General features: G+C 42.1%; 1 long non-coding RNA gene across 1 annotated transcript in view; it reads left to right on the plus strand.

The window, feature by feature from the left end:
* The window catches only part of LOC142826492 (uncharacterized), a 98899-nt gene that overhangs the window by 56788 nt on the left and 20293 nt on the right, over positions 1 to 21818 (plus strand). The gene's annotated exons all lie outside the window — the stretch shown is intronic.

A 21818-nucleotide genomic window follows, 5' to 3' on the forward strand; every position in this document is an offset into this window, starting at 1 on the left:
GGCTGCATCAGCTCAGAAAGCTAATGTAACCTAATAGCACATCTCACCTTGTGTCAGAGGAAAAGTAAGTACCCCAGAAACGGGGTGTTTCTGCATGAGCTGCAGCGCGTGGAATGAGACATCCCTCTCATTTTTAAGAGGTTTTAGGGGCCGAGTTATTTCGATTGACAGCATGCCTCATTTTGAAAGGCTGCCTCTCCTTTTGTTCACACTCTGGCACGTGGTTCTGAGTGCTATACTTAACCTCCATATATAGCAGCCAGCATTGCAAACTGGAGACAGGACTGTGTCACCATATAATTTTGGTTCAGAGCTCTTATTTCCAGTGCTGACTTGTAATCTCACTGAGCAAGCATTAAGACCACCCCATGTTGACTGTAGGCTTTTTGTCAGTATGGCAGTGGGTGGAGGAACCATTACCCCTTGAGGGTCAGTGCATGACTTTAAGAGTCAAGCGAGTCCTGATAATGGCACAGCACAAGCCAGTGGCACAGCACATACCCCGGGCTCAATTTGTGCCAGGGCTGAGCTCCAGAACCTCAACTCTTGACAGTTCATAGCCCTGGCACCTCTGAGCTTCCTGCTTCAGTTTACGAATGTAAAAAATTAATAGGTAGCAGGTTTAAAACAAACAAAAGGAAGTATTTCTTCACACAGTGCATAATCAACCTGTGGAACTCCTTGCCAGAGTAAGTTGTGAAGACCAGGACTTTAACAGGGTTCAAGAAAGAATTAAACAAATATATGAAGGCTTGGTCTATCAATGGCTATTAGCCAGGATGGGTAGGAATGGTGTCCCTAGCCTCTGTTTGTCAGAAGCAGGAAATGGATGCCAGGAGAGAAATTGCTTGATGATTCCCTCTTCCGTTCACTCCCTCTGGGGCATCTGGCATTGGCCACTGTTAGAAGACAGGATACTGGGCTAAATGGACCTATGGTCTGACCCAGTATGGCCGTTCTTATGTAGGAAGGAAGTACCTGTGGGATATGAGTATGCTGCTTTATGCTATGGAGCAGCGGTGTGCAATCCGTGGGTCATGACCCCCTTGGGGTCTGTTGTCTGGGGCGGGGTGGGGGAGTGGTGTCGCAGCACTGGGCCAGCTGTCATTTTTTTCTTGGCACATTTTTTCCCCAGGATGGGGGGAGCAGCAGGCGAGCAGAGCTGCATTTAAAGGGGACACTTTTTTTTTTCTCAATCAAAATTTTCCCGGGGGTCGCTCTGAGAAAAAGGTTGCACACCACTGCTATGTAGGGTGCACACAATGACATTTCTGAGTCCAAGACAGCTCTGTTCTGAGCTGTGTTCCTCCTTGTTCTTCACTTACTTGGGTCAAAACACCTGAGCCACCCAAAACACCAGCTTTGGTGGGTGAATCCCAATGGATGGCAGAAATTCCAGCAGGTTGGGGGATTCCAGCAGTGCAAGGTGTCTGCAACCCCTGTTCTGCCAAGTGGCCAACCCAGCCAGTGCGCACAGCTGCTGAATGGGCTGCCGTGGCCAGGGAGAGCAAGGATGGCCCTTGCACTGATACAGCACAGCCCGCAGGGAAGCTCTGCTAGAAAGGCTCCTTGGCAGAAGCCCCAGAAAGGTCACTGATGCAAACACCACTTGACGTGTCTTGATGGCAAAACTGCCTTGTGGATCCAGCTGGCCCACTAGCGTTGAAGGAAGAAACGTGCCTCCCTTGGCATTTATTCTGCATAGGAAGAGCTCTCTAGATCATATTACGATCAGGACTCCTAGGTTCTAATCTCTGGTGCCAAACTTGCATAAGTCATTTGACCTTCCTGGGTCTTCATTCACCCATTTGCAAAATGGACCTAACGATACCTACTTCGCGGGGGTGCGGTCGAAGCTTAATTAATAAACGTCTCTCAAGCTCTTGGATCGTTGGCATCATTGATCGAAGTGTTGTGTTTATAATTACTGCGTCTGACTGTATTACCAGACGCTGCCAACCAGCCAGAGCTGTACCAGGTGACAGATTGTTCTCTTTCCCCTCCATAGGCACAGCTTGGCAGCCCCTGATATTTTTCAAATGATAAATCCTCCAGCAAATTCAAGTTAATTGCAGCAATACCAGAAACAACACAAAGGTGATTCTTGTCCACAAGGAAAGACCGCTTGTAATCAAGTCACATTTTCCTGTCTAATCCCCTTTCTCCTTCAAGAAATTCATGCTCCTCTGATTCAGCTTATATTCCCCTGGAACATCGAACACACAGAACCTGATTCTGACCTCAGTTGTACAATGTGGACCAGGACTCAGTCCACTGAAGTCAATGGAGTTGAACTAGCATAAATATGGTGTAGATTAAATCAGAATGGAGCTAATTAGGCATGAAATGATATTATTTTGACCCCAAATTCCTCAATTGCTTGTTCCTCATCACTTCTGATTTGTAACTGTTAGCTGCATTTCTGCCTTATCCATGTGGCATGGCCCCTTTTTCCACCCAAAAAATGAACTACAAGGCACCACTTTAAGAGCTCCCGGGTGCACCTGTGCAGCTCCCCTTGAGATGAAATGGGATTGAACCTCTAGCAGCAGCTGCAAAAATAGCTCCTCCTTATCTCAACTAACTTCTCTTTTCCCCTAAAAGTATGATTATTGCTATCTTTGACTTCATCTCAGAGACCGTCAGACAAAAGGGTTTTCCCCTCTAGAACTTTCTCCAGCTACAGGGAAAGGGAAAAAGAGAACGCCTTACTTAAGACTTCACATTTCAAACACGTTAGCCAGTTTTGTTTTGTTTTGTTTTGTTTTTCTTTCCTGGGTCTTTAATAAAAGGTTAAAAGGATTTTGAATGGTGTGTTTGCCGTGGTAGGCAGGCTGAGGTCTCTGAATAGCAATCCCAGACTTAACTGTTTATTGTTGGACAGTGACTGTGTTATGTTAGCACCTTAAGCTTTTCACAGCTTTGATTAGTAGAAAAGAGCATGTTCAGTGTTGCAAACCTGGGTTATAAGCCCCTTGTTTTCACTCACATAATACCTAAGGGATATAATCTTTACTCACCTTGTTGAGCATGTAACTCAGTGGAACTATTTATGAAGGTATCTGCTCACCAATGTAAGGCTTTCAAAAGCTAGCCCTGATATAGTCAAAATATAGCATGTGAGGGGGAAATCTCGCTCCCCTGGGGCACAGAGCCCCCAGAAGGGTTCGAGGCTGGAGATCAAATCAAATCAAATCAGTGAGGCAGGAGAGAAACCTAGAAGAGAAAACTTTATGATGCATGCATGCAGGCTGTCACACCAAGAGTGAAGCAGCCCTGACAGACAGATTCAGGGATCCTATATACAGAATGCTTAGACAGTTCAGTTGTTGATTGTTTTCTTTAACATATCAAAGTCTCAGCAGAAGTACTCTGAGACTTCTGTTCACCCCAGGAGTGCTAGAAGTAAGATTTTACAGTACACAAAGCCACATGAGAACTTGAGTGGAGGAGTCTACAAGGCAAACTGTGACAAAGATAAGGGTTTACATGACAAAATTGTGACAGACTAGGAGTATCCCTGAACTTGAGATAGGAGGCATTGTAAGGGTCTTGATTAGAGTTAATTTGATTTCTCTCTGTTACAGGGAGAGAGGTCTGGAAAACTTTTTAACCCTTACAGCAGTTTTCTTTTAGAGAGTTTTGATTTCCTGCACAGTCCCCCCTTTAGACACAATTGGAGTTATTGGATTTTCCCCACACATGTTACAAGTGATACCATAAGAATGATCACTTAATGCAAATATTATGGCCTGGCTTTCAATGAGGGGATCTGTTTAATATGGATGACATGATAGAACCTTTGTCTGGAGCAGGACTATGGGAAATAAAGAACATAAGAAAATAAAGGTCCATCTAGCCCAGTATCCTGTCTTCCAACAGTGGCCAATGCCAGATGCCCCAGAGGGAGTGAACTGAACAGGCAATCAGCACGTGATCCCTCTCCTGTCATCCATTTCCAGTCTCTGACAAACAGAGGGCAGAGACACCATTCCTACCCATTCTGGCTATTGATGAACCTAACCTCCATTAATTTATTTCTTTTTTGAACCTTGTTAAAGTCCTGGTCTTCACAATGTCCTCTGGCAAGGAGTTCCACAGGTTGACTGTGCACTGTGTAAAGAAAAACTTACTTTTGTTAGTTTTAAACAAAGACTCTGTTGCTTTTCTTTCTCTCTTTTGAAATATAACTAATGTATTTTGGTATACTCCACGGCTACGTCTAGACTGGCCCCAAATTCCGGAAAAGGGATGCAAAGCAGGTAAGTCAGCATAGGGAAATCCGCGGGGGATTTAAATATCCCCCGCGGATTTAAATAAACATGTCCGCCGCTTTTTTTCCGGCTTGGGGAAAAGCTGGAAAAAAAGTGTCTAGACTGGCACGATCCTCCGGAATAAAGCCCTTTTCCAGAGGATCTCTTATTCCTACTTTCAAGGGGCTTTATTCCGGAGGATCGCGCCAGTCTAGACGCTTTTTTTCCGGCTTTTCCCCAAGCCGGAAAAAAAGCGGCGGACATGTTTATTTAAATCCGCGGGGGATATTTAAATCCCCCGCGGATTTCCCTATTCTGACTTACCTGCTTTGCATCCCTTTTCCGGAATTTGGGGCCAGTCTAGACGTAGCCCACCAGCAAAAAAGGAGCTTCTGTCTCAAGCGCTTGACAGTTTTTTAAATACATGATTGTAAAATGAACCACCAATCCTCTTTTTGCCCAACCATAGCTGGAGTAGTTCAAAATAGTGATTTAAGGGGAAGATAGTTCTAATTTGCTGTTAATCTCTTAATCAAAGGTCTGTGCTCCCAGCAATGACTGACTGCTCTGGAAAGTGTGACTCATTTTATCTCTGTGATATGATCATGTTGGTCCTAGAATATCCAGACCTTTATTGAATGCTCTGGCATTGTATTGCTACAGGCTATGTCTTCACTGCTAAACGAGGTGTATTTTTACATCAAGATAGCTATCTCAAGTTAAAATCCTAATGGAGTCATGGTACTCTAGTTTTTGCCTTGATGTTGAGGTCAACACTGTGCCCCCTATGTGAGGTTTATCAACTAGCTACAATAAGGTAAAAACTACTGTGTCTACTAGGATTTTAAATCAAGGTAAATAACTTGAGAGAGCCATCTTGGTGTGAAATACCCTATTTTTCGCTGCTAAAAGAGATATATGTCTATACTGCAGTCAGGGTGTGATTGCAGTTAAAGACGACAAACCCAAACTAGCTTTAATCTCCCTAATTTAGTAGAGTAGATCCCAGACTGGTGAAGCCACGGGAGTGAGTACTTCAGTACCGGCTAGGTTTAAAATGACACTGATATTATCACACAAAGCAGTCAACCATGCTGTAATTCATGTAGGTTGGTTTGTTTTTTCCTGGTTATCTATTTAGATTACATCTATCTATATAGGCTCATCCCCACCGTATCTGATCAACCTGTGTCTAGTAAACTACCAGATACAGACAGTTTTATAAAATACTTTAATAATATATATGAAGCCCATCATGATAATATCTGGGCCCATCTTAAAATAAATTAAACCCATCAATATCTATTGGCAACGACTGGCTACAAGAAACTGGTCATCATGGTTACCCACTGCCGTTGAGATATCCCCATCCAGCTATTGACCTCAATTCACAAAAAAACTGATGAAACAGATGAGTTGTGACCTGCATTCTGTAGGTCATCACTCTTGGGCTTTGTGGACAGCAAGAGAGTTAATCCGAGAATTTATATTTTACATTTGAAATGGAAATTCATAAAATCATGATACGAGTAACACTGACATACTTAGTTATTTGAAATCCAGTGAATGCCATGTAATATAATAGCAAAATGTTTTGGGGGGTTGCAATTTTTTTAAAATGCAAGGCAGTTGGACCATCAGCTGAATAACTTCGTGATATTTCCCCCCCTGTAGCAAGGCCATTAGAGACACTTTTTTTCTTAATTACTCAGCAATCCCACTGAGATTAATTTACCTCCAGGGCTGAAATATGCCAGGCATTTAAAGTGCAAACCAAATGATTTTATTAAAAGTTTGCCAGAAAGACTATCAGCATTTTATGTGCATAACATCACAGTTCAAGTGGTTTGAAAAGGTGGCTATGATGTATCTAGTTTAATTATTCCTTCATTGCTTTTATAAAAGTAGTATACATATTTCATGCATCCTGTACACCTATGTTATATATGGCACATTAGTTTTTAACTAAAAACAAATCAATATACTCTGTTTTTCATTTAATGCATTTGTTGCATTGCTGTTTATAATGAAAAAAATACAAAGTAGATTATAGGAGCAACAAAAAAAATGGGCTAGTTAGTAAAGCATAAAAATAAAGGCCCTCTGATTTAAAGAAAGGAACAAATTTAAATGACATATGTATGTCTGAACTGTAAAGCTTTATAGGAAAAAGCACAGAAGTGCTTTTGGAGTTAGGAGGTTTTTTTTATTTTAATTCTAGTTTTGCCACTGACTTGTTTTGCAGCTGTTGGTGAGTCTCTTTACCTTTCTGTGCTTTAGTCAAATGTAAAATATGGATAGTAATAATTTAGGTGAGATGATTAGTTAATATTGAATGAATAAAGCACTGAATAGTAGTAGAGTCATGATCATGTGAAGATATTATTTGGTGACATGGTAGAATTATGTGTAAATTAAAACAGCCAGCTGGTGTTTCTTTGCTGATTAGTTACATAATGTATAGTCTTGCGGGAAGTAAATCCACACACAAACACCTACACAAAGGCATGCATGCAAGGATGTGTTATTAGCAGAGCTCCAGCAGCCTGCTTCATAATCTGTAAACGCCCTGCTGTCTGGTCCTTCCAGCAGTGCTTGGGTTTGCAGTTTATGAGTCTGTCTTAAAGAGACACACAAGCACTGTAACAATTGTGCAGGGGCTATTGACAGTATGCCCGTCCCAATTTTCCCTCACAATCAAGCCATGGAGCTCTACAACCACAACTCTTACCCAACTCTGGTGGATCACAGATGATGCTCTATGGTTACAAATGTCAGCTGACCTAACAAGATTCACAGTGCCAGGATATTAAAGAATGCCATCCTGTGAGGGAAGAAGCGGCCAGGGATTCTGTTCCCCCAATACAGCAGAAAATATATATCTACACCAGCTGTGATTCTTGGCAGCCCAGCCTGCTCTGGCTAATGCAGCCATATCCACACTAGGAGGATGTCAACAAAAAGCAACTTTAGTACCACTTTGGTGATGTGACACTGACAGTGAATGTTTGGGAGACTGAAGAGGAAATAGCATTTCCTGTTGAAACAAAATGGCACCGATTTGGAGTTCGGACCCACAGTGATGGCTGCTTGTATTGTGCTCTCTGTTGTTTGGAAGAACACATAAGATGAGGCTAGGCATTTTTCTCCACTCATGGTATGCCCTGGTCTAGTAATGGTCCGGGTGAGCAAGGGGTAATTCAGTGTTTCACTCATACATATCCTTGATATCAGGAGTAGGAAGAGGAGCAAAATGTAAATACCATGGTGCTTCTGTTAAATGTTATTATTTGGCCTTATTCTAATCTGCTTAAACTGACATCTGGCATTCATGGCTGTAATAAAATGAATCACATATTGAACTCTGTTCCCAGCTTTTTATGCAGGCACATGTAATCACAGAACAGGATTTTTATTAGGAAAACAATCATGCAAAACACTTTTGGGGTTGTGCAAGCTCCAACAAAAATGGCACATAAAATGTCAGTTCTACTGCTTGCTTGGAGCTGATGGGTCAGAGGGAGGTGAAAGTTCTTGTCCCTTTCCATGCCACACTGGTGGGAAGCAGTTCTAAGATTCCAGGATGGGGAGGATGCAGCAATTTTGGAAAGTGGAATAAGTGTTGCAGAAATTGTTTGAGGCTGGAATGCATGGGTAGTCCCATTTGTGGCTGGGAAGAGGAAGAAGATGATGGTTGTGTTTCTGTCACCATTTCCATAATGTGACTCTGTGCTTCCAAAGATTATCTCCTCTCTTGTGCTTTCTTCTCTGGCTGCCTCTCCTCCATCCTCCTTCTTCCTCCGGTGGCTTCCCACAATTCCCAAAACACTAACCAGCACTGAAGTCATCTTGAGAGGCACCAAGCATCCGCTCTCCTGTGGAAGTCACTAGATCCAACACATCTTCAGAGCAGGCGCTATGTATTTGGCTAGAAAGGGGGTGGGTTTTTTTCTTCTTCTAGCCCAGTTTCATTTTCTTCTGGGTCCTGCCATAATGCCGTGCTTCATGATGACATTCTCTGAAAGTTATGAATGTCATGAAAATCACTTGCTGTAGGATCAGGTGGCAAAAGGAGGAGAGATGGGACAGAGCAATTCTTCTTTTCACTTGTGAAAAGTGATTACTAGCTCGCAAAAGGAAATTTTGTGGTTTTTATTTTCTGTACATGAAAGTTTCCCTCAATCTTCAGGTCCCATTTTAAACTTGAACCATGGATTAAAAAGCTTCCTTGAAGTCAGCATTTCTACATTCTCAATCGCTAATGTAAGTGCAGCCCCGAGGGGATCTCTATTTGTGTGACAGGGTGTCAGTCTCATTTACAGCTAATTTGGGAGAGAGCAACTCCGCTTTGTTTTGCAGGACTGTAGCACAAAGCCAGCTCTGTTTATGAGACGCACTTTATTACAAATAGAAGTTCCCTCGGGGTACCACATCCATTTATCAATACTTAGTCACTCTTACACTCGAACCCATTTATTGCTGGCATTTCCCATTTTGTTAGCTAAATAATGAGATGGTTCATGGCAATAGTCTGTTTTCAGCTGGAAAAAATGGCCGTTTTGTAGTGTGGCACAGCCTCAATAATGAAACTGGGGTGAGCAACATTTATTTGCAGTCTAATAATGTGAATTGGATATTTTACTTAGCAGCATTTTGTCCAAAAATCTCAAAGAAAGTGACACACGGAGGCTACGTCTACACTTTAGGTATTCATTGGCAGAGTATGCTGATGAAGTGCTCATTTGCATTTGTTGTACTGTCATTTGCATATCTCTGCTGATGCTTTGTGCGCAAGAGGTTTTTGCGCAAAAACAAGCCGTGTAGACGGGGCCGTTTGCGCAAAAAAAACCTTTTGCGCAAGATCCCATATGCCTCAAAAAAAGAGGTATACGGGATCTGCGGCAGGGGGCTCAGACAATGCAGGGAGCGCCATGGCAAGGGGGCCCAGCAGTGCAGCTGGGAGTCCCGGGTATGAGGTGTCCAGCCAGAGCCAGCAGCACAGCTGGAGGAAGGCAGTGGAGGCCAGCTGGGGCCAGAAATGGAGCCGGTGTGTGCCTTGGAGGCCAGTGTCAGGGGACTTCCCCTGGTCTGGCAAATTCTCTTGTTCAGGACCGGTCAGGTCCCAAGGGTGCCAGACCATGGAGGTCCAACCTGTATAAAATAAGTTGATTCCATTTCTTTTCACTTGGAGAGTCATACCCCCTTTTCTACCTTTATAGTCCAATATACCTTTGAAATGGGTTCTTCTGAGGATTACCTCTCAAAATAAGGTTTATTTAACATGTGAGGAAGGCAACATGGAATCTGGTGGAGAAGGAAGCTCTGTGTTCTTACTTCCCCACTGATGTTCATTGAAATGCAGAATGGTTTGTTTCCTGACATTTCTTCCCTTTGTCGTCTTGATGATCCGGTTTCTGCTTGTATGTAAATATGGACCTTGTTGTCATTGCTTGAAGATCTAGTTGGTCAGAGAATGAAATACACATTCCTTTATCTAAAGCAACTTGTTGATCAACTCCCCCAGATGTGCCTGTCTAGAATGTACTTTAGTTGTAAGCCAGTGTATGTCCATAATTGTTAATATTCACCATGGAAGATTATTAATTATCAAGATTATTAATGATTATGAATGAGACAGGAATAGAAGCCTCATCTCCTGACTTCATGAGCCATCCCTTGCTCACTAGACTATACTGTCTTCCACTTCTTACAGTTGTTCATGCTTGGAAAATGAACGGGAAGCCTGGGAAATTCTGTTCCTCACTCCCTTGAAGCTACTCCCTGCCTCTAAACATTGAATTATCTTCCACCCAGAGCTTGCACTTTCATTTACTAAGTAGATTATCACACATCATTCCATTTACCAATTTGCTATGATGGTCAGAGCTCAAAATTAGCTGACTCTGCATGTTTTCTGTGCTCTGTTCCTTTCTACTCTGTGCCATCAGTCATTCTTTTGTAATAAGCCTTTGTGAACATGTTGATTGGGCAGTTCTTCCTGGATGCCAATTGTTTATGCAGAGAGAGAGAGTCCAAGGAATCCTCCTTTACAATTTTGTCTCATGGAATTTGTTCAGACAGTAAATGGTCTAACTAATCATCAACTCAGAATGTCTTCAATCAGTATCAGACCCAACTACCTCCTATTGCAAAGACATTTCTCCCCACCTTAAGGATAAATCACCCTTTCTCAGGTAATCTCTCCAGTACTGCAATGAGGGACTGCAAGCAGAGGTTAGTGAACATGATTTAAGTCGAGTCTCACAATCAAATGTCCTGGGAGCACTGAGAGAAGCCAGCATCACCATATATGAAGTGGGATCCACATCCCTAGTAGCTGATGAAGTCTGGATCACTGCTGCCCAAGAACTTCAGAGAAGAGATCCTATTAGCAAACATGAAATATGCACTAATCCAGCCTGTGCTTGGAAAATCATCACTAAGTCTGCTAATTATTCCACTAATATCCTGACTCCAATCTTCCCTTTTATGGCAAGCTTATTGTCAGGTTGTTAGTGACTGAAATCCAGCAGCAACTAATCTTTCCCAGTATCCTTTACCTTCTAAATCAAGCTAGCAGCATTCACTGAAGATCTCCTTCACCCTGTCTCCATGGCTGATGCTTTTAGATTTATTATCAGCCTTTCACACCAGTCATGAGGTGCTGCTCCTCTGTGATCTCACAGAAGCCAAGACCATCTGATGCTCCTCAACACCTGTCCCCTTGTTTTAGTCAAGAGAGCCTGGTGTTCTCAGGAAGGCCTCTTTGTTCCCCCCATTAGCTCAGTGGAGCCCGACTTTGTTGGCCTTCAGGTCATACTGCAACACTCCTCTATTCTCCCAGGACTTTCCTGGGGCAACTGAATGCTGGGTGAGGGCAGTCTGAGAGCTTTGCTTCTCTTCCAAAGAGCTGTGGTTTCTGAATGCTGGAACTAAGCATTTGTTTTCATAACACTGGGCCTAACGCATGGCTGATAAACTGAGCCTAAATTGTGAGTAGGGGATGGGTCACTGTCAGGAATCAATAGAAATTAAATAACTTGAAAAAGGTGTTAGTTTTGAAAAGACAACCTCCTCTCTATTAAAGGTTACTAGTAGAGCTGGTCAAAAACTGTTCATCAACATTTTTTTCAATGAAAATTGGCTTTTTGAGTAAGTGGACATTTCTAAAAAAGATATTCTATTCTTGTCAAGGATTTCTCAGTTCTCAGAATCCTAAAATTTGAATTTCTCATTGCAAACCAGAAAAAGTTCAATCAAAACAAATTTTTTCCATTTTTGTCAACATTTCTACAGGGAAAAGGGGGGAATCTAATCCCAGCCAACTCTTTACAGTAGACTTCCGATAATCCAGAATCTTTGGGACCTAGGTGGTGCCAGATTATCGGACGTGCCGGACTATCAGGAGGTCCTATAAACTGGTTGTATATATACTGTATATAAAGTGTTTTTAACCCTTTTTATTGTACATACTGTATATAGTATACTGTAATGTTTTAGGTTTTAGTAACCCTTTTTTACCCTTTTTGCTCGGTTCATCTGCTGCCACTGCTGCCTTGTGACTCATTTTTTGCCGAAGGTTACTCACTAGGCTCTTGCCATTTTGATGCTGGACTATCGGAAGTGCCATACAGTTGGATGCCTGATTATCGGAGTTTTACTGTAAATAGCCCCTTTTTACACTACACGTTGGCCCACCAATGTTTTAAACCACATCTGCTTGTTTCACTGAGAACAACGAACACTTTTGTAATGCCGAGAGGCGAAACGGAACCTGGGGCCACCGGAGCTTAGTGCATGATCCTCTACAGCTTGAGCTAAAAGCCAGCTGCTTCTCAGCTAACGCTGTAGAGCTCACTCATTGCTCCGCTCTGAAAATGGTCAATGGCACAGTAGTGCACCATACCCCGGGGCTGTATCTAGACTGGCCAGTTTTTCCGGTAAATCAGCCGCTTTTCCTGAAAAACTTGCCAGCTGTCTACACTGGCCACTTGAATTTCTGCAAAAGCACTGACTTCCTACTGTAAGAAATCAGTGCTTCTTGCGGAAATATTATTCTGCTCCCGTTCAGGCAAAAGTCCCTTTTGCGCAAAGTTTTTGCGCAAAAGGGCCAGTGTAGACAGCTCAGATTTGTTTTCCGCAAAAAAGCCCCAATCATGAAAATGGTGATCGGGGCTTTTTTGCGGAAAAGCGCATCTAGATTGGCACGGACACTTTTCCGCAAAATATGCTTTTGCAGAAAAGCGTCCGTGCCAATCTAGATGCTCTGTTCCGAAAATGCTTTTAAAGGATAACTTTTCCGTTAAAAGAATTTCGGAAAATCATGCCAATCTAGACGCAGCTCGTAGGTGTGTGGGTTACACTTCCAGTACTGTTTGCCACTGCAGAACTCATGTAGCCATTACAGAGCCATCTGCCTCATGCATCATCAGCAGAATGATTAAGTTTATAACTGGAAAATCTTTATCCTGCTGAGTATGAGACAGAAAGACAACAGTGTGATTTTCAGATGTGAGGGACAGTATGGCACTCTAGCTAGATTCGCTGTGGAAATCGCTGCAAAAGAATAAAATGGAACCCCTGCAATGGCAGCTTTACTCTCAGTTTTTGACTGCAATCGCACTTTAAGAAGCTTTTGTGCTGGGAAAAACTTGTGCGAAAAGGGGGAAAAATCAGGAATTACAGGAAATGGCAACAGGAAGAACATGTCAGAAGAATGTAATGGTCTTCTTGCTTATGCTGCTGGACTGAATATTTTAGCAGACAGCGTGTTAATGCCCTAAGATGATCCTGGCTAAGTTACTCTTCACTACATTATTAAATCATATTTAACTAATACAGTATTACCTGTGATTGTGACATGTATTTCTGTATGATTTCCATGGTAATGCAGATGCATTCTTAGTTTAGAGCATTGGCCTTAAATGGATTAGTTTCATGCCAGTTCCAGCTGTAAGTATAAGCTCAGTCTCTGTTTACAGAGGTTAAAATAAGGATGGATACATTCTTGCTACCATCTTCAGTCCTATACTTTCGATGCTCACATTAAAAATAATCCATTTGCAAAAGCAGTGTCTTAATTATGCCAACATGACCAGGTCCCAGCAGGAATTATTTTTCCAACCTAGACAGAGAAGTGATCCTTTGTGTCCTCTCAAAAAAACCCATTTCCTACTGTTGCTGTCACAGGAACATTGCACCACTCCATCATGGACGTAGTTGCATTTCAGAAGTTGGTCAGTGGCTCCTGTAGATACATTCTACCCAGAACCTTGGAAGCCTGCAGGGAAAGAGTGGCTTTAGTGAAAGGTTACAGTTCTCAAACACATACAAGACCATCCATCAGAGGCATGTAATAAGGTCTTTTTATGATACTGCAACTCCAGGATAAAGAAAAAAAGGAGGTGACACTACTGGAAGTTCTAAGCCTGTAAGTGGAAAGCTTGAGGTTCCCTTGTGGTTTCATCTTTGCTATCCCAGGCTTTATAGGACACTAAAATCACTGTCATCTTTGCCCCAGCTTGCTCTTTAATTATTTTACTCTTTCCCACATTGAGAAAACAACAGCAGCGATTATGGAATGTTCCTAGCAACATGTATCTGGGTGTAGTGACTGTGTCATTGATTGACTATATAGATTGGTGCTGGCTGGACTTTATTTCTAATCTTACCATTACCTGGAATATTTTTACATGTGAAGGGATCATTGCTCAGGAAACACTTACTGTCAGCCTTTGAACAGATGAAAAGCTTTGGCACCTTAATGGAAAGTGAATTATTGGTGTTTCACAATCAAAGACATTTTGTAACCTAGTGGGAATGTTAAATGTTTAATGTCTTTTTTTTGCCTGCTCTTTCAAAGTGAACAAGAATTTTGCAGAAGAGTTACGGTATGTGCAGTAGTGGTGCAAACTTCCCCACCATAGTATTTCAACCCTGAGCCAGAAGGGCCGCCTTCTAGGTAGAGAGGATAGTTCAGGTGGCCTGCCCATCAGTGCTTTCCAACTGCAAAAGGAGGATACCTAATGAACATCTACCCTGTGGGACTTAAACTGACGTCAACTCTTTCATTTCACAGATGCTACAAAACTACCGTCAGAGGGTGACAACTATTCACTGAGCTGTATTCAACCCAATGTCTTCAAAGGCGGGGTATCCCATCACCATTACCCTGATGGACTCACACTCACAGTTTCATCGACATTCTGTATTCATCACTCCATCCTCACAGTTGAGAAGTGTAGTTACTGCTGCAGAGTTGCTGTGTTTTAGTCCAAAAGAACCTGCCTTTTAGCAGTGGGTAGAAAGCATCTGAGTGGTATGTCTGCATGTGCACACCTGTGCACATACACTCTCACACAGAGAAAGTTTGTAAAGCAGGTTGGGATTCTTTGTGAACCAAATATGGGCTGCCATTACACCATGTAGACTCCCATTTATTAACCTGGATCTCCACAAAGTATATGAGCGGGTACAAATAGGTTCATGTAAATAATTTCATGTTTGCATGCACATGTGTGTGAGGTATCCCTGAAACTAGCCTCCCATCCTATATGTCTTTTTTGGCTGCCTGTCACCTCCTGACTAACAGCTAGACTGAAAGCTCTCTCTAAGGAAGGGAGTGCCTGAGTCATGTATACAGCACCTCGTACAACAGGATACTCTGTAAGACTGGGATCCTAGATGCTATCACAACTAAATAAACTTACTCCATATTTTAGAAATGTATGTCTGTCCATCTGTGAGTCTGTTTGTCCAAAAACTCCTAAACTGTCAGGCTACGGCTACACTGGCAGCTTGTTGCTCAAGAACTGTTTTGCAGAAGAGATTTTGTGCAAAAAGTCTTCCACAAGAGAGCATCTACACTGGAATGTGCTTTTGTGCAAGAGTGTCTTTGGCAGTGTGGACTCTCTTTTGCACAAGAAAGCTCTGATGGCCATTTTAGCCATAGGGCTTTCTTGCGCAAGAAATTCATGTTGCCTGTCTACACTGCCCTCTTGCGCAAGAGTTCTTATTCCTTGTGGGGAGAGGAATAACTCTTCCAGAAGAAGCCCTGTTTTCTGACGCTAGTCTGTAAATTTACTTGCGCAAGAACGCGCGTGTAGTATAGACACCCAGCAAGTTTTTGTGCAAGAACAGCTGTTCTAATTCAAGAAGCCACCAGTGTAGATGTAGCCTAATTAGGACCATCAAATTTGATAGGCAGCTTCTTATCATATCTCTTTAAGATACGATAACCAAACACTGACCGTGTTATCTTGTGCCAGGATAATGGGATGTGCCTGGAATTCAATAGATTTTCATAACATGGAAAGGGAGAGGGTCTGGTAGGAGGGAGTCATTCTCCAGAATGACCACAGGGGGGCAGCAAGGAGCCAGAGATGGGAACCAGGATAGATAAATCCCCATTAGGCCAGCAGAGGGCAGGGGTGAAGAAAGGGACTGCGACCTACTATATATTTCAGAGAGTTTGTCTGTGTGTCTGGTATCTTTCCCCCAGCTGGAGACATACACCTCTCCCCTGGCTTTTCCCGCTGCACTTCTCATCTGGCCCCAAGCTGCTGCAGTGAGAGAGGGCTGGGGTTGTCCTTTCTCCCTGAGGCAGCTTGAACGCTGAACTTCTCATCCCTAGCTCCATCCCCAGCTCATCCCCAGCTCATCCTCTCATCCCCAGCTCATCCCCAGCTCTCATCCCCAGCTGAGAGCAATGATTTAAATGAAGAAAAACAAAACTTATTTGAGTTAAGTTATAAATAAGATTATGATGCTAGTAGATCCAGTGCCAACTCTTTCCAAGTCTGTAGTCATCGGCTGAGCACTGACAATTTCATAACTGGAAACCAAACCAGCTCACCTAGCTATTGGGATTGATCAGGATAGGTGTTAGATGTGCAAGGATGTGGTTAGTGTTTAGATTCTATAAAAATACTTCTAAGTTGCTGCCTACATGAATCTTACTTGCAGTACCTGTGTCCTGCACTGTCAGGCAGTAAGAAAATTTTGCTTTATAGGTATGAAAAAGCCTGCTCTGAACTTGTGAATCAAGGCAGGAAGCATGGTTCCTCCACCTATTTGATCTGAGGAAGTGGGTCTGGCCCACGAAAGCTCATCATCTAATAAACCATTTTGTTAGTCTTTAAAGTGCTACATAGTCCTGTATTTTGTTCCATTTAGAAAGACTCTCAACTAAATGAAACTTTGTACATCAAAAACTTTGTTGCTTGCCTCATCCACCCCTGAAGAAGTGACATGCAGGAGTGCTCATCCCATCAGTTTGAACTACAGTTTGAATTAAATATGTCACAAGACAAACTAGTTATCTCTTTGATGCCTGGACTTTCAGAAGCTTTGGAGACAAGAAACATAAGCAGAGATCCTGATGGTCAACCTGGGTTAGACTTTCAATAGACAGATTATTACATTCGTCACTTTTCATAACCATAGACTGTAACTCATTGGCGCTTTACCTTTAGATAACTCTCTCTCTTTATTTCTTAGTTAATAAATCCTTAGTTAGATTACTAGAGGACTGACTACTAGCATTGTCGTTGGTGTGAGAGATAAGGTACAAATTGATTTGGGGTAAGTGAATGGCCCCTGGGAATACTCTGAATATTTTGATTTTGGAGGGATAAGTGACCATTGGCCCAGCATGCCTGTGTGGCAAAACAACTGGAGAGCCCAACGGGACTTTCTGTGGCTCCATAGAAAGACTATATCATATTTTAGGCATCCATGTTAATTACTGGCTTGGTGACATTTAGTTATAGTCCCTGCCCCTAGTGTAGGGTGCCTGCACTTTTTTGACAATCTGTCCTGGGGCTGGCACTAAGTCTTGAACCACTCCCCACAGCATGACAATTACTACTGAGGCCTCGTATGTGACTGTGAGAGGAGCATTGCACACCTCTGAGACATGACTGAAGGGAGGGCAGTTCCCTTCGTTTTTGTTCCTCACCACTAACCCCACAAAGCATTGGTGGAAAGGTAGTGTACTCTCAGCCACATAGGTGAGAAAAAAACTGTAATAGATAATCTACAGTATAGACAGCAATAGGACTATAAAGAAGGTTAGAATATAGTCCGCATGCTATGAAGCTCATAAAAACCTGGCTTTCTAACACTGTAACTGTCTTAACCCTGTTAAATTGAAGGATTGACTTTAGTTCCTGACAGGTGAAAGATTTATGGCTAGAAATGTGAAGGATGGTGACCCCTTTCATCAGCAGCCCACATGCCTACTGTGTGAGAAGCTGTGATTCAACAAGGTCATATTCATTACCTACACCCTCGCTCAGAGACACAAATGACAACTGCGCCTCATCCTTCAGTCAGGATGGCTGTAGGCCAGGCTGCTAAGACAGCAGGGGTAATCCACACAACTCATTTTATTCCCCTTCCCCAAAGAAAATTAACAATTTCACTTGTGATCCTAAAGCCGATTCTAACCTAGGTGTCTAGATGGCAAAGGCAATTGCTTTAATCCATTAAGCTACTTTAGCTCCCTGTCTTTATCGGAAACTTGCAGACAGGAAGTGTCACTGGGAACTTGATGGACTTAAATACTTAGTGCAATCAAAGTTCGCTGTGTATAAATTACATTTTCTGGGTAGCTTGTTTAAAAGGGAAAAAGCGAAAAACTGATCCTTATCGCAGGCCTGGACGCTTTGGATACAGCAGTGACCATGTTAGACAAACCATGGCAGTGAGGGATTTGAAAAGAGTTTGGTGACAGAAGTGGCTTGTTTGTTATTATTAATTTGGAAGTGGTTGCAGCCTGACAGACAAGCCATTTTTAAGGGGGACGCTCACCCTGCAAGAAAAAACAACAGAACCTGTTAAATCAGTGACACTATGAGTAGACATTTGTGTGACATGTTTATTTCTTAGTTTCGCCCTATTATTTGCTAAACTGCGTAAGGTTTTCAACATCTTTATGCTGAATCTGGCTGTCACAGAACTGTAATTCAGTGTATACACAGGAATCAGTCTTTGATGACAGAAGCAGAGAGATGCCTAATGACAGCTTTTATGGCCTGAGGCATTTTAAATCCCCCAAAGCTGTTGTTATGTTTAGATTCTGGCTGTGGAGAAGCTAAATCCCACATTCAGAACTGCCTATCTGAAAGGGGAGGAGACAGCCACACTTAGAAGCCCACTTGCACTTACACTGAGCTTTCTTGGGTTACCCCAGTTCAAGGTTTTAGAAAGTCCAAAGTTTGATTTCACTCTCCTCCTAGGAAACTCATTCAGGGTCCAAACATTTTGAAAAGGAACTTAACTTGGGATTGGAAACGTGATCAGGTCTCTGTGTTCATGCCCAAGAGCTGACAATGAGAAAGCAGAGATACCTTTGCATGGAAAGGTCTACTGGTGGCAACATGCTTTTGGACAGCTTTTAGAAAAATTGCCCTCTTAATACCTTCATTCAGTGTAACTTCCTAGCCCTTACTGATTAGTAGGGTGGATAGAAACTGATGATTTAAAAAAAAAAAAACAGATGTTATTTTAAAAAAAAGAGTAAGTCTGTTTTTCATTAAGTTAAATTAAATTCAAGTGTATTTACCAAAAAAATCTGTTTGAAATTGAATTTGAAATTCACAACCTATGTTAAGGCTCTATGACTCTGCCTGAATCATGGGATAATCTTCAAATAATTTAAGCTGAGTTGCAAAGAAGGAATGGAAAATCATGGAGGAGTAACAATGGATATTCATTAATTGGAAAAAGCCGGAGCAAATCTATTTCTTTAAAACAAAATTGCTGAAACAATACAAACACTCAACTATTAAGCTGTGCATGTGATTTTTTTTATTTTTTATTTTTTTAATAGCCAGACAATTTGGAGCAACTTCAGGGCCCTAACTAGAGCAGGATGAGTGGTGCAGCTGCCCAGTCTCAAAGCTGTGGAAGGTGAAGGGAGGAAAAATAGTAGGAGGTATGATATTTTTCCAACCTTTTTTCTCCACTGATGCTGGTAGGGGTGTTGCCTTCAGAGCTGGCTGCCTGGCCAGTAGCTTCCACCCTCCAATTGCCCAGTCCTGAAGGCAGCACCCTAACAGCAGCTGTGCAGAAGTAAGGATGGCAACAGAATACCATGCCACCCTTACTTCTATGGTGCTGCTTGCAGTGACTCTGCCAGGTGAGTTGGGTGCCTGGCTAGCAGCTATTGCTCTCCTGTGACAACTCTGAAGGCTGTGCAGCTGCCAGCAGCAAATGGAGAAGTAAGACTGACAATACTGTGTCCATGGGAGGGCTCTACCCTCTACTGTTGTTTTACCTTCATCCCTCCTCATTAGGGATGTTAAAATGGCTAACTGGTTAAATGCTTAACCAGAGTTTTAACTTAGGGCCTGCCACCCAGCTCCACCATGGCTATGCCTATGAGGTCCCTGTTGAGGCCATGGTGTTGCACCATGGCCCCAGGGTCCCAACTTTCAGCCTGCCAGCCCCTCCAATGCTGGGGACAGGGGCAGATGAGGATTTTGCGGGGCCCAGGGCAGCACAATTTCATGGGACCCCCCCTTTGACATGGCGCATGCACGAGGCTTCTTGAAGTGCAGGGCCCGGGGCGGCCGCCCCACTCGCCCTGCCCTATATCCGCCACTGGCTGGGGATGCTCCAGCCTGGCATGGCTAGCTGCTGCCAGAGTTCACCAGCAAGGGCCAGTTAACCAGTAAACATGCCGGTAAGCCTCATGCTGACTAGTATGCTTATTGGTTAACCCTTTAACATTCCTACTCCCTGCCTACTTCACACCCTGGTGAAAGTCCCCTTAAAACTCTCCAAGAGCATTTAATGTAGTAATGGGGAAAATGTGCATGTTGCAAACTTCCAAATGTATGAAAAATTTTGGACTGTGACAAGTAAGCTAATTGAAAACAAAATTAAAAGACTAATAATTGTGGAATCCATAATTTCTTCACTATTACAAAGAAGGTAGGACCTTAAACTATAATCTCAAATGTATATGTTTACTGCCACATTTTAAAGAAAATCAGACCACTAAGCTGGTGGAAGTTACTGTCTGGGAATTTGAAAGTAGAATTTGTAAAAATGTTAACCCAGCTTATGCTAGCAGCTGTGTCTTCTGCAGGTGCAGAGAGAATATTTTTGCTCATTTTATTTTCTCATTTGCTATTTTTGCTCTAGTCCAGGGGCAGGAAACTTGCAGCCCAAGCCACTGCTTCCCACAACACCCATTGGCCGGGAATGTTGAACCATATCAACTGGGAGCTGCAGGGCTCTGTAAACAAACCATCTTGCAGCCTGCCATCAGCTAACTCTGATGAAATGCATGCAGCCCATGGGCCGGAGGTCTCCCATCCCAGCTCTAATAGCCAGTTCAATAACTAGTTCATTCAAAGCTAAGAAGCAAATTGGAAGTTGAAAAAGTTTTCCTCTTCCAATCTATGAATAAAGGCTAGGTATAAGAGGACAAGATCTACTAGGTCTAAAATATTGAAGGACATGGTGTCATCAAGTCCATTCATTAACTAGAGATAATACATTCTTTCAGTAATAATCAGTTAATTAAAAATGCAAAACATGTTTTGATATACATATTTGATATTCAGCATATTTAACATAGCTTTACTTATTAAAAATGCTGGGTTTGTACATTTCAATTGCATTGAATTATTATCCAGATGGAGATTCATATAAGCTACAAGTAAAAAAATTAATAAATTAGTAAAAAATTAAACTCTATAATTGCTTAAATAAATGTGTATTGCTATAGTGTATCCTTCTGGTTAGCATAAAAAAGCCCCAAATTTAGTTTAAAAGTTATTTAGTTACAAATAATCATGTTTCAATGGTTTCTAACCACTGCAAATTCTTTAAAAATAATTATAATATATATATTCAAAATACAAGTAAAATCGATTATGTAAATCAAAGTTTCCTGTTTGCTGATAGAAAGCATGATTAAAATTGGAGACTTTCATTGCTTTAATTTAAATCACACCATCTTGATGATTAGTAAAAAAGCAGCAGATACCCTTCTAAAGCTTTTGAACAGAATAAGTCAGGATCCAAGAAGAAAAAGAGGGTGTTTTTTTAATTGAGTAAATAATTTGAACCAGAGCTGTTGCTAAATGTCTGCACTGATTTCCTGCAACAGTAGTTGAATCCTGAAAAAGTTGGCTCAGACTTTCTAAAGCCATAACCATCCTATCCAAGCTATGTAACCCAGCTTGACAGAAAATCTAAAATGCTTCATTACCCTTCATGAGATTATTAAAACCAGTGCACTAATGGATTTTTAGAGATAGAAGCCATTGCAAGAGGCACTAAATCAGCAAAGGGTGTTGAATCTGAATAAACTATCCTCTCTTCAAGCTTTTAAAGTCCCAAATAGAAATACAGGAAGTGCTCTTGTGCTGGCTTAAATAATCCACACGGTAGCATATCCATCTATTTTCTTTCCAATCTCTGTTCATAATAAGGGAAGATGATATTTCAGATTTAGCTTTGTTAGTGTGCAATTAAACCAGTCCCTTCATATAGCTGTTTTTAAACACTGACTTAACAGCTGCCACATTTTTGTAGTATCTTCATAGT

The sequence above is a fragment of the Pelodiscus sinensis genome, chromosome 1 (genome assembly GCF_049634645.1).
Source record: "Pelodiscus sinensis isolate JC-2024 chromosome 1, ASM4963464v1, whole genome shotgun sequence".
NCBI lineage: Eukaryota > Metazoa > Chordata > Testudines > Trionychidae > Pelodiscus > Pelodiscus sinensis.